The sequence below is a fragment of the Anastrepha ludens genome, chromosome 5 (assembly GCF_028408465.1).
Source record: "Anastrepha ludens isolate Willacy chromosome 5, idAnaLude1.1, whole genome shotgun sequence".
Classification (NCBI taxonomy): domain Eukaryota; kingdom Metazoa; phylum Arthropoda; class Insecta; order Diptera; family Tephritidae; genus Anastrepha; species Anastrepha ludens.
In genome coordinates, this window is record NC_071501.1 from 46,028,701 (window position 1) to 46,041,868 (window position 13,168).

The 13,168-nt window shown below is 37.2% G+C and overlaps 1 long non-coding RNA gene across 1 annotated transcript in view; it reads left to right on the plus strand.

The window, feature by feature from the left end:
• Positions 1 to 660: 660 nt before the first annotated feature.
• The window catches only part of LOC128863058 (uncharacterized), a 61,430-nt gene continuing 48,922 nt past the window's right edge, over positions 661 to 13,168 (plus strand). The window contains exons 1-2 of the long non-coding RNA XR_008454571.1: positions 661 to 1,010; positions 11,350 to 11,665. This is a non-coding gene — a long non-coding RNA (uncharacterized LOC128863058). The remainder of the gene's footprint in view (positions 1,011 to 11,349; positions 11,666 to 13,168) is intronic.

Genomic DNA, 13,168 nt, shown 5'->3' on the forward strand with positions numbered 1-13,168 from the left:
CCTTACTCATCTAACACACCTTTACCGCTGCACTTACCCTGTTTCCAGGGCTTACAATTAGATGAGATGGACGATGACAACCGATGGCTTCAACGCGCTTAGCTGGGCTTGGTAAATTACTACAACAACAACAACCGACGCCGTCAAAATAATATGACCGTTCTCAGTACGTCAACATCGACCCCCCTCCCATCTTTAAATCGAATGCAATATTGTGAATTAAGTTATTTTTAAATAAACTTTTAAATGCACTGGCTAATTGCATCTCCACCTGGGTGCGAAAATTTTATTTAAAAAAAAATTTTTTTTTTACATATTAGCAGAAATTGGGAGGGAAATTATACACATACATAAATTTTTAAAACAGCACTGCTTGAATTCACTCCATGCGAATGGAACTATTTTCAGTATTTCAGAGCGCCACAACTCCAACACACACATTCGCTGTCGATGCATACCCTGACCTCACCTACTATACATCCAATCAAGCGCCAACATCAGTGCAACTCTGCGCCAACAATTTGGAGCTCTTCGAACATTTTGAGCGAACATGTTTGAGGTACAATTTGGGCATCATGCTGTCCGTTTAGCCGGCATTGCCATTCATTGGCCGCCAAGCGATGAACGGCGAACAAATGAAACCAGTTGAGTTGTATTCACGTATCTGAATAGGTACGCGTACGTGTCGTGCACGCATGAATCGAATGACTACAAAAGATCAACCGAAAAGAAAATTAATAAAAATTAAATTTCTTAAAAATAAATAGAAACGTGTCATTGCAAACAAGAATTGCAGTAAAAATTCAAATTCAACCAAAATCACTGCATTCTCAAGTGATTATTGCCGAAAAATGTCGCTCTTTGGCTATTAAGTAAATCCAAATGTGCAATGCGCGAACTGTTGTGGAGTGGGAAGTGAAGTGAAAAGTAAATACGCGACTGCGAAAATGGGCACGAAATAAGTGATGGAGTAGTGAACAACAACAAACGTCGTGCATAAAAGCAAAAAAGTAATTTTTGTGTTTTTTTATTTGTTTTGTTTTTTTGGTTTGTAAATTTATATATTAATTTTATAAAAAAAAACAAAATGTAAAAATCAAACAGCAGGTAGTTAACCAGTCACAGACGCAGAAGCACAAGTGAAGGCAAATAAAAAGGTGTTTGCGGGTGTGTTTGTAATACAAAACAAAAGTGCTCAAGTGTGTGTGTGTGTGTGGCTGTGTGTTTGGAATTGTAAAAAAACAATGCAGCAAAAATCAACGAAAATCGTAGCTAAAAATATGCAAAGAATATTTAAAGTGCAAACGTAGCTAATACGAAAACAAATGGAGAAAATACAAAAGCAAATATAAACTGGCTATTCGGGCAGACAGACAGACAGACAGACAGACAGACGAAAATAATGAGATGTGGCATGCAGCAAGATGTGGTTCGCCTTTTGACTCGCTGGCTAACTGACTTCATGCATACACATCTACATACGTACATATACATATGTGTGTGCATGTCTGTATGTATGTGTATATAATATGTAGTTAACTGCTTGAATACAGCTAACTGGCTGCGTGTGCTACCAACTTGTTTTGTTGTTGGCTCTTCTGAAGTTGACTTTGAGATATGTATGCTGCTGTTCTTAGTGTTGTTGCTGCTGACGTTCTTACTTGAGATTCACATAATTGTCAATACTGTTGTTTGTAATATTTGTTGGTAGAATTCGTGCTATTGTCGCCATGCGATTATTAAGCGCTGACGGATATTTTCTTTTATACAAAGCCATTCAATGTGGCATTTAATAATGAACTGTGATGAGATTTTATAATCGGGAAGCAAGCTTGGCTAGTGAAAAAAAAATGTTTAACAATAATAAAATAATAATAAATAATAGCGGCTTATGAAAGAGCTTTGAGGCTCTGAGCTCAACTGAGTATACTGGGACATACATAAGCACATACATAAACGCATAAATGGCAGCCGCCGTAGCCGCATAGGCAAGTGCGCGGGTTTGGAACCCATAAAACACTAGTTTTCTCTAATAACGTGCGCCCCTCAGCAGGCAATAGCAAGCCTCTGCGTGTATTTTTGTCATGAAAAAGCTCCTCATTATAAAACCATCTATTGTTCGGAGGCGGCGTCGAACTGTAGGCCCCTTACATGGCACGTTTAGGTTATGTTAGATTTTTGTGGCAGTCGGCTTAGAGCAGCCAACTCATTTAGACTATTTAGGTCCGTTGTGGTACCACTGTGCAACACGGGAACCTTACTGTTTACTTTTCATAGCACCAATTAGGCTCTCTTATGAAGCTTAGGATAGGTTTGATCCCAACACCGATTAGTTCTGTAAGAAAGTCAAAATGGTATTTTCCTAACAACTTTGTTGGACTCCTAGCTGAGGCTGGACAGTTGCAAAGGAAGTGGTCTACTGCTTCTTCCTCTTCCTCTTCTCTATAACTTCTGCAGTATTCATGCGAAAATACTCCTAACCTGGAAGAGTGCATACCTAACAACCAAAGAACGGTGCCACAAGCCACGATCTTCGAGATGTGCTCCCCTGAGAGTTTGAGCAATTCTCCTGATCTTTTCTTATCTATTTGCATCCAAATTGGCTATAACACAAGTAGTTTCCTGTCTTCCTGTCTCCATGACCTATTGGCCTCCTGGAGAATATTTTTTTTATACTTAATTTGCAAGTCATAGGAATTCTAGTATTTCCTTTGTTTTCAAGCAGTGTCACATTAGCACCTTTTTTGGCTAGCTCGTCGGTCTTGCAATTTTCTTGAATATCTCTATGTCTCGGTACCCATTTAGGGCTGACTTTGAAGACGGTGCTGATATCATTTAGAGCTACCAGACATTCCTGAGCAACCTTTGATCTTAGTATAACTGCCTCCATTGATTTGATGGCCGCCTGTCGGTCCGAGAAAATATTTATCGTTGTTTTTATTGCGGCGTGTGTGTTTAAGGTACGCAGTTACCTCTTTTATGGCTAACACTTCTGTCTTCTAGATGCTACAGTATTCCGGAAATCGGGTAGATAATTTTAATCCTAATTCTTTTGAAAAAGTAAACTACATAGCCTACTTTATTTTCTAGTTTGGATCCATCCGTGCTGAAATTTATTTCTCCTCTTCTGCATGGTCTTTGAGTTTGCCTTCTTGACGGGATGCTGTCGGAGGGAGGTTTAGCGAAAGAGTAGTAAAGAGTTTTCCAATAACAGGTGTTATTTTGAATAGCCCGCTATTTCGGTAGATGTTACTTTTGAAGCTGTCATGTTTTGATATTTGACAAGTAGAAATTACGCCATTAATAAAAATGGAACGATACACGCTTAAACAACGCATTGAAATTATTAAAATTCACTAGAAAAATGGTGAAAATTTGGCAGAGACGGTTCGTAAAACTCGAACATTTTTGGGTCATGGTGAAGCATCTTGTCGGACCGCAATAAAGAAATTGGTGAAAAAATTCGAGTTGTTGGGACCCGTGCACGTCGCTCAAGAACAGCCGAAAATATTGCTGTTGTAGCCGAAAGTGTTGAAGAAAACCCAGGTTTGTCCATTCCTCGTCATTCTTTGGAATTAGGCATTCCACAAACTTCATTACACCGTATTTTGCATAGAGATTTGGATCTTACGGCTTATAAAGTCCAATTAACACAAGAACTCAAGCGGGCCGATCACAAACAACGTCGTGTCTTTGCTGATTGGGTTGTTGAAATGCATTAAAATGATCCGGAATTCCATCGAAAAATCATCTTGAGTGATGAGACCCATTTCCACCTCGGTGGATTCGTCAATAAGCAAAATTGTCGGATCTGAGCCTAGAAATTCCAAGAGTTATTGTTGAAAAGTTTCTCTATCCTCAACGTGTGACTGACTCTCTATCCTCAACAACGTGGAATGAAGCTGGGGCAACAGTTATGGTGAATGGATTGCGCTATTGAGAGATGATTAACGATTTTTTATGGCCGGAATTGGATGGTATCGATCTGGACAACGTTTATTTTCAACAAGACGGCGAAACCATTGATCTTTTATCAAAATAACACCTCTTATTTGGAAAACCCTTTAGATTTCGTAGAACTACTCATAGTATGCAGTATAGAAGCGTGGCTGAATCGCCGTGTCTTCCATAGCGCCATACTATTAGGTCTAAGCGCTGAACCGAATAGCGGCAAGATATATACGCGCCAATTATATCTACATACGAACTTACATGTATGTAGGTACGACGAAGATAAGTACATGGCACATAGGCACAAACCGTTCTGATCACCCGCATGAAGACACTTCGTCGATCAAGCGGAATTGGGCTGTGAACAACAGAAAAATATAATGAACCAGGTGTTTGCGAAATCCACTGCATTCACAAGATCAAGGAGTAGCATTTATTGTTGGTATTGAATTCATTGACAATCTCCGAGTCCAATTTGTGACTTTGTTCAGAATTTTGCGTAAAGAGCTTGACTTGCACCATTACAAGATCAAATTAGTTCCAAAAATGAAGCCTCTTGATCACTTCAAGCCCCATGATTATTTTTTACCGATTTGTGGAAAAATTATGGGAAATTAACTCCAAAGATCAATTGCTGTAAAGATATATCAAATTCTTAATTATTCATTGTTTTAATTAATTAGGAGGAGGATAAGTTTACATGCTGGCTGGTAGACATTTATTGAATGAACTGGAAAATTTGCCACTCATCCTGAGATATCAAAAAAATATACACTCTATAAGCAGATCATCCAACTATTCCCATAACTTCTGCACAAAAATATCAGCCATAGCCGAAACTAATGAATAGTTTAAGAATTCCCAATGACATATTTCTAATTTTTAAGGCATAACTCTTTTAACTTAAAAGTTATACTAGTGTCAACAGTCCTTAATGAAGGTATATCAGCGTTCCCACGACAGTCGGTTCTACGTAACCGGAACGACCCAGATTTATACCGGCCAAGGATTGTCACTTCAGCAGCATTCCTCGCATATGCACGGGGAATGTTTATGCTGCTACAACAACAACAAGGTGTATCAGAGAATAGCCCACCGAAACTTTGTTTTGAGATGAAATAATATAACAAACAAACTGAAAGGGAATGTCTGATATAGCAAATTCTCTAGAGTTGGCTTAGCAGTCAGTTAAATTACCAATTACATGCCAATTTTACCGAATGTCAGATGTTTCCGCTCTTGCTCTTTGAGTTTTATATGTCAATTGGCAGGTTATCATGCCTCATTGAAGAGTAAGTGATCCATCAAAGTTCTCGTTGCCTCATTAGGATATTTGTCTCAACTTTTGAAGGCAGTTTAATACGTAAAGGTGTTTTTTTTTTCGAATGTCTGATGAATATACTTCCAAAGTCAGTGATATCAGCCATTAATAACATAGGCCATCTCTCGATAAAAGCGGAATATGTTAAAAAATTCCTAAAAATCTCACAAGAGCAACATATAACATCGATTTTAACAAATTATACCACATTTTTAGTTTGGCGTGAAAGGTTTATAATAAAAACATCTGTGTAGCTATAAAAATAAGAATTAATAAAATCTTAGGACTGAGTTTTGAATTAGGTGTAAGGGATCTACCTCTTGGAAAGGCAAACAGATGTAAAAATCGCCTGGTCGTCCTTATCATTTCGGTCTGTTTATCGAAAAGTCTAAGAATTTATTTTCTTCATAAGAGCGAAAAATATCGTAATATAGTGAATAATCCATTTGATTTTAGTGAATGACGTACAAAAAGTAAAAATGAAACTCCACTGAAATAAGACGCGTAAACCATCAACCTGCTGACCAACTTAAAAGCACAGTTTAAAAACGGTACAGCCGCAAAACAAACACAATAATGATAACAGCAAAAAAAATAAAAATAAAAAAAATTAATAAGAAATACACAAAGCGACAAATATGAAAAGCAAATAAAACCGCAAAAATTTAGGTAAAAATATGAAATCATGAAAAGTAAGCAAAAATGTGTTCATAAAAAGTAAACAAAATAAAAGACAAAAAATAAAAATAAAAAAAGTTGAAAACAGCCACAACCGTTTTCGGTTTTTCATTTTCAGGTGCGTCTCTAAAGCAAATACGAGTAAAGCTGTGAGTTGGTAATAAAAAAAACCGTAACCAAATGTGAATCCACAACGCGCCTCTCCCATTTTTGGATGGCAAAAAAGTATGAAACAGCTTTTCTTTTGTAATTAAATTAAAAGGTCTTATCAGTTTTCGTTTTATTTAACTTTATTTTTAATTAACTTTAATGTTGACTTTTCTAACGAATACTCGAATAACAGTGCTTCGCTCAAACTCACATTATTTAGCAAGAGATAACTTCTTTTTTCGTGTAGTTTTTATGACCTCTCTCGTTTTACACCAAGTTCACACACACTTTACGTCCACCTACATAGTGTGAAAAGTATGTATGTGTGTATGGATATATGCTCATAGGCATGTACATAGTTGAAGAGCCACTTGACAAAGATGAAGAAACTACTCATATTCGAGTACATACAAAGAGAGCAAAGTTAAACAGTTTGAAAAGTCGAGCAAGTAATTATTCAGTTGTTATTGCTGGTATAAATTGAACTGGCAGATCAAAAATGTGATCTCCATGGACCGTATACCCACTTACGTACATATATGTATGTACATCCTCAGTGGTGGGATCCTCAAAGATGCCAGCTCATGAACCAGAAGTAATATTGAAGTACAAAAAACATAACTGTCATATGCTGACCACACATACAATAGAGAAGCTTGATTTATGGTCTCATTCTCGCATCTTTTCACACTTCATTTCAGTGCTTGAATATTAAATAGTAGTCGTTTAATTTTTTATAACCCAATTTTTCGCACATGCCATATTTTTTGTTCATGTATGTATATACATATGTACATATGGCATATATGTAGGTGCATATGCACTTGTATGTACATACATATGTAAGTGCTGGAATTGTGCATGCCGTATTGAATGTTTTTAATGTGCACTATTTCAAGAGTGTCACGTGTCAAAGCGAACTGTCAAAAATTGTACGCATTTCAAGTGCTCGAGTGCAGTTAATGTATGCAAAGAAATCAAAACAGTTTTTTGACATTAACATTCATAAAGTAATATCATTGAATTTGTACTTTTAAGATAAAAGTTATTCTATAATTGGTTGGCTTAAGTGAAGGTCAAATGCTGAAGACATGGAAGCCAATGAAACTGTAACAAGAGTATAAAACTGTATACTACACTTGTATATTTTGTTTGGCTTGAAATGCATATGTGTGTGTATACATAATTAATGAATTTATGGATATAAATGAATGGTTGGTAGCACGAAGCAAAGTATAAATATTTATTCGCCCTACCAACTCTATAATTTTAATTGAGTTTACATTGCTAAGCTTTGCTTGGTAGCCCCTCTGTAGATTACAACAGCCCCCCTGTAATTGCCCTCTAGCAACATACCAGATGCGCCCCTGTGGCCAAAGTTCCGCCTCCGTTCGTCATTGAGTCGTTGAGCTCGACTAAATAAATCAAAAAATTCAAACAAAATAAAATAAAATTAAATGAAATTTAATTAAAAAACAAAAAGCAATATTAAAATAAAAAATAAATTAAATAAAGTACAATAATTTGAAATAAAGTTAAGTAACATGAAATAAATGAAATAAAATGAAATAAAATAAAATAAAATAAAATAAAATAAAATAAAATAAAATAAAATAAAATAAAATAAAATAAATAAAATATATTATTGTATTAAAACAAAAAATAAAATAATTTGAAATAAATAACACGAAATAAATGAAATAATAAAATAAATCTGAAATAATAAAATAATGTGAAACGAAATAAAATAAAATAAAATAAATTCAGAGTAAATGAAATAAAAAATAATCAAATAAAAGAAGATGAACTTACATGAAATTAAAATAAAGATCGCCCCGCGTTAGATGTCAAATCAAAAAGAACCAATTCCATGGGCTTACAAATAGTTAAATTAGATTAAGATTTAAAAAATTTACTGTTCGTCTTGAGTTTACTTCCAAGTGATTCAGTAAACAAAACGATGTGTTAAGCAAAAAAATAAAAGAAAAATTAAAAAACTATCTCCGAACGGCAGTAAAAAGTAAGTTCCTCCATTTGTAAATGGTATCGAGCCATTGTCGAGGCAGAATTAAGTATTTAGAAACTGATAAATTTGGAGAAAATCTATCTGCTTACGCTCAAATAATAAAATATCAAAGTTATATGGATTACGCAGAATGTCGAGAAGGTTTTTTGACTTTTGATATTCTTACAATTTGTCTTCTGCAAGGTGGTGTAAAATTAATCACCCTATGGAAAAATTTATAATTTTTGCAAACGACGTTGTAGCTGCTGTATACAAGCAAACAAGCAATAAAGATTTCCGTCACTCAAAAAAAATTTTTTTTTATATGATAAAAAAGTTATTCAAAAACAAAAATTGGATGGTTAATTGTGCGCCACCTTGTAGTATAACTTTTAAAATGCATTATTTCATTTTATTAAAAAAATTTTATTTAATAAATTTTCAGCACTTTTTAATGCATACTCAAATTGTACTTACTAGGTCCGCATACTCTCAAACCAGGTATAAAAGGCCAGTGTTATATGAGAATAGGGAGACTGGGAACTAGGCCTTTCCGGCTCTCAGCTATGAAAAATCGGAGACTGAAAACTCGTCCTTTTCAGCTCCCCACATCCACATCTATCAGACACAAATGGGGCGCCTACGATTTTTTGTGAGGTTCTTTTTCATGGCAGAAATGCCTTCATTTGGAGGTTTGCCATTGCCTGTCGAGGGACGATCGCTATTGGAAAGAACTGTTTCATCATTTTGGTTTTTCATGCAAAGAGATTCGAACATACGCACTTCCAAATTGTAGTTACGTACCACCAAGCATCATTACTGATATTAATAATTTGTATGAGCTTTTGAGTGGTGGAATTCAAATACAGTGTAACCTCTGTGGGTAACGAGACCTCTGACTCCTTAGATATGATGTTTTGCCACTCCCTTCTGCGGGCATCAAAGCCACGGTTAGCGAGCTTGGCAGGCTGAGAGAGGCTGCAGATGGAATAAACTGATGTTACCTGTCATGTCCGATCGACTGTCGCAAACCCATCTGTCATTAAGCAACAGGGAGTGCAGACGGCTGGTTGGATAGATGACGGGCCACTTTCTGTGGGCGAAGCAAATGGAAAAGGTAGGCATCTCAGACAGTGTGCTCTGCCCTGCTTGTGAAGAGGAGGATGAGACGGCGAGACTGATGTGTGAAGAAGCGACCACCTTGGCTTCTTGGCACCACAAGATCTACTCAGATTTTTTCGTAGGTCGGGTAGATTTAAAGAAAATGAAATGGGAATCCAAGTGTAGTACAAAAAAGAAAAAACCTCTCCTAACGGACACCTCTATTGGCTGGACAACTTCCTTGAGCCAAATCTTGTGTATTGACAGAAGTTCCTTATTTGGAGTGGACAGCTTTCATGGACGGATAAAAGCTGACTGACGGTGAGTGTTCGCCCAAGAGAGCCTTCACTGTAGCTGTTGGATGATGCACCATTCGCCTATTTTCCCATGCCTACGATAATAATCCCTCCGTGCTACAATTTCTGCTTTTCTCATGCTCACTCAAACCCACTTATTTAACACTCCTCTTAATGGTCCATCCTCTAGAACCAGCACCATTCTTGGGCCCACTGTTAGATATGCTCGATGGCAACACTTGGCGGAATGTCTACCTAGGAAGGGTTTGGCAGGATTTAGTAAGCCTGTTAGATTAGATTAGATTAGATTTGTGGGGGGTTGGACAAGTCCAAGCACTCAGTCAGTAGACCATTGTACTACACCCGGATAGAAATCAGTAGAAAGAATAGAGATAGGAAAGATAGAAGGTGGTTGGTAAAAACGGATAAATTAGTTTGAGGACACTCTTCCACAAATCTCTTGGAATCATTGATGAATTTTAAGAGATCCGGAAGAGGAAGAGTATGAACTTTGTCCATACTCAGTGTATCGCAACCCATTATCCTAAGTATGATTCTGGAAAATACAGGACAGCTATAGAGAAAATGCTCTGCAGTGTCATCATTTTCAAGACAGGATAGGCATATTGGGCTGTCTACGCATGGGGCTCGTAGCCATATGCTAACCACAGACGTTGTGCCCTGTGATTACACCCACCAGTACTCTCAGGTCCTTCCTGCTGAGTTTTAGGAGGAAGGTTGCTGTTTTCCTGTTTCGTTCTTTCACAAAACACTTGGCTACTCTGCACGAGTTCAACTTAGACCAGCGACCTCTGTGAGTAGACCTCATGAAGTCGTCAATCCATAGTTGAATCGATGCGGAATTGACACCTAGAAAGGGTTCAGGGCCTAGTTGCAGAGCCTTCATTTGCCAATTTATCAGCTAACTCGATCCCTGTAATGCCACAATGTCCAGACACCCAAATAAGACTAACTTTGTTGTGTTTCGCAACACTGTTCAGTTTTGTCTTACATTCACCGACTAATTTCGAAGAGCAGCGTGGGTTAGCAAGGGCTTTCAGTGCAGCTTGACTGTCACTACAAATTCCAATACTGTTGCCTCGCCACTTTTCCTCAATTAGCCAGTACGCCGCATTCAAGATGGCATAGATTTCCGTAAGGAATACCGTGGCCTTCTGTTCTGTGGCATAGAAGTACTTAGTGTCTTAGTCTAAGTACCATCCAGATCCGCTTCCATCGCTGGTTTTGGAGCCGTCGGTGTAGAAAGTGTGCTAGTATCCCGTTAATAGGTTCTCTGGACTTAACCATTGATCTCTATTTGGAATCAAAACATCATACTTCCGACCGAAGCTAACGACAGGCACCCGATTGTCCACCGGCATCGAGAACAGTGTGCACCGCTCCGACAACTGTGTCGTCCTCATAGTAGTCATAGTCAGTCCTAAGAAAGACTCATACAGTGAGAACAACACACTCAACCTCCCTGTTACAACAGTAACAACTACTTCAACAAGATCAACAGCAACAGCAATGAGAAATAGGTCTTGTAATAAAACTTAAACTTAAAAATAAAAAAATATACGCCAGCAATAAATAAAGCACTGAAAAATAAAAACCAAAGAGCTGGGAAGCAGCAGCAACAATAACAGCTATTAAAAATTAGTGGGCCAGCAAATACAGTACAAAAAAAAACAAAAATAACAAAATCTTTACAAATTTCCAATAAAATATTTTTGTGTTTTTTGTTTTTTAATTAACTTCGAATAGCCACAATAAAAGCAGCAACATCGACTATAGCAGCAACAATAAAAACAAAATAAATAAATAAATTACAACCTTAATTACAGCATATAATTAAAACAGCCACTAATTCATTAAGCAACTACAACAAAAGAACAGAAATATACATAAATTACAACAACTTTAATCAATGCCAACCTTACATATGTATGCTCTACAATAAAAACAAACTCAGCTGAAACAACCAGGCTATCAACAAAAAACAAAAAAATAGCAAAAATTAAAAGAAACACCGCAAAAATGTCGGCAACACGCACCTCGGATTGTCGTAAATTTTCACCAAATATCTTCAACAAAAGCAAATGCAGTCACTGTTTTCGTCAGCGCGAGGAGCATAGCGCCGCCGCCTTGGAATGTAATCGGGTAAGTTAGATGCACTAGCACTTATTTACATATGCATACATATGACTACTAAGTATATAAAGTAAATAAATGAATGTATGTATACACATTCACACATACCACACACATCCATGCGCGAGTAGTTTTGTGCTTGTCTGTTTGACGTAAAAATGCTTTGGCTTTTGGAACCTGGCATGCTCGGCATGCTTGCATAAATATTTCCATACAACAGAGCGCTTATTTTAAAAATAGAAGTTTTTTATTTACATGCGTACACACATACATACGTATGTATGTATGTCTCCGCATGGTATGTGAGCCATAGCCATAGACAGATATGCCACAAAGAGTCATTCAGAAAAAAATTAAAATAACAAGTTCAATGTGTAAATCGAAAGAATTTTATATGTGTATGTAAATATATTTGTATGTATATATGCGTGTAATCCGAAAATGAAAACAAAGTCGCATCGTTGCCGTGTTTTGTTAAGCTCACCCGACCTGCACGCTGGCATAGCATAAATAATTAGTTGAAATTCTGTCGCTTTGTTATTCTAATCAAATGCTTTTTGTTACTTTTTTATGGTTTCTTGATAGCTTTTCCGTACTTTATTCAAAGCTTACCTTTTACTTCAATAATTTTTCGCCTCTTTTTTCTTTTACTTTGCATTTTCTCAACTTACCCACCAATTTAGAAAGCGATGGCTTTGTTTACATTTTTTCGGGCCGCAGTGTCGTCGCACTGCTTCTAAAATTACATCGCTTGTATGTTTTGGTGTGTATTATTGCTTAACTTTTCGGTTGTGTCGCATGAAAATACACACATACACACATTCACACACATATGTACGTATGTATTTTTTTGATTACCTATGCACTATTTTTTGATTTTTACACCGCTGCGGTATTCGTTCAAATCAGATTAAAACTGCAAACACTTTTTGAAATTTTTGTATCGGGTGTTCTTTTTACTGCATGTGAACTATCGAAGCGTGTATTTAGGAACCAGCATTAACACCGATAACAATGCCAGCCTTGAAATCCAACGTAGAATCTCTCTTGCCAACAAGTGGTACTTTGGACTTAGTAGGCAACTGAGCAGTTAAGTCCTCTCTCGACGAACAAAACTAAGACTCTACAAGACTCTCATCATGTCCGTCCTAAGGTATAGCGCAGAAGCTTGGACGATGACAACATCCGATGAAGCGACGCTTGGAGTGTGTGAGAGAAAGATTCTGCGTAAGATTTTTGGACCTTTGCACGTTGGCAACGGCGAATATCGTAGGCGATGGAACGATGAGCTGTATGAGCTTTACGACGACATAGACATAGCGCAGCGAATAAAGATCCAGCGGCTTCGTTGGCTGGGTCATGTCGTCCGAATGGATACAAACGCTCCTGCTCTGCAAGTATTCGATGCGATCCCAGCTGGTGTTAGCAGAGGAAGAGGAAGGTCTCCTCTGCGTTGGAAAGATCAGGTGGAGAAGGACTTGACTTCACTTGGTGTGTCCAAATGGCGCCGGT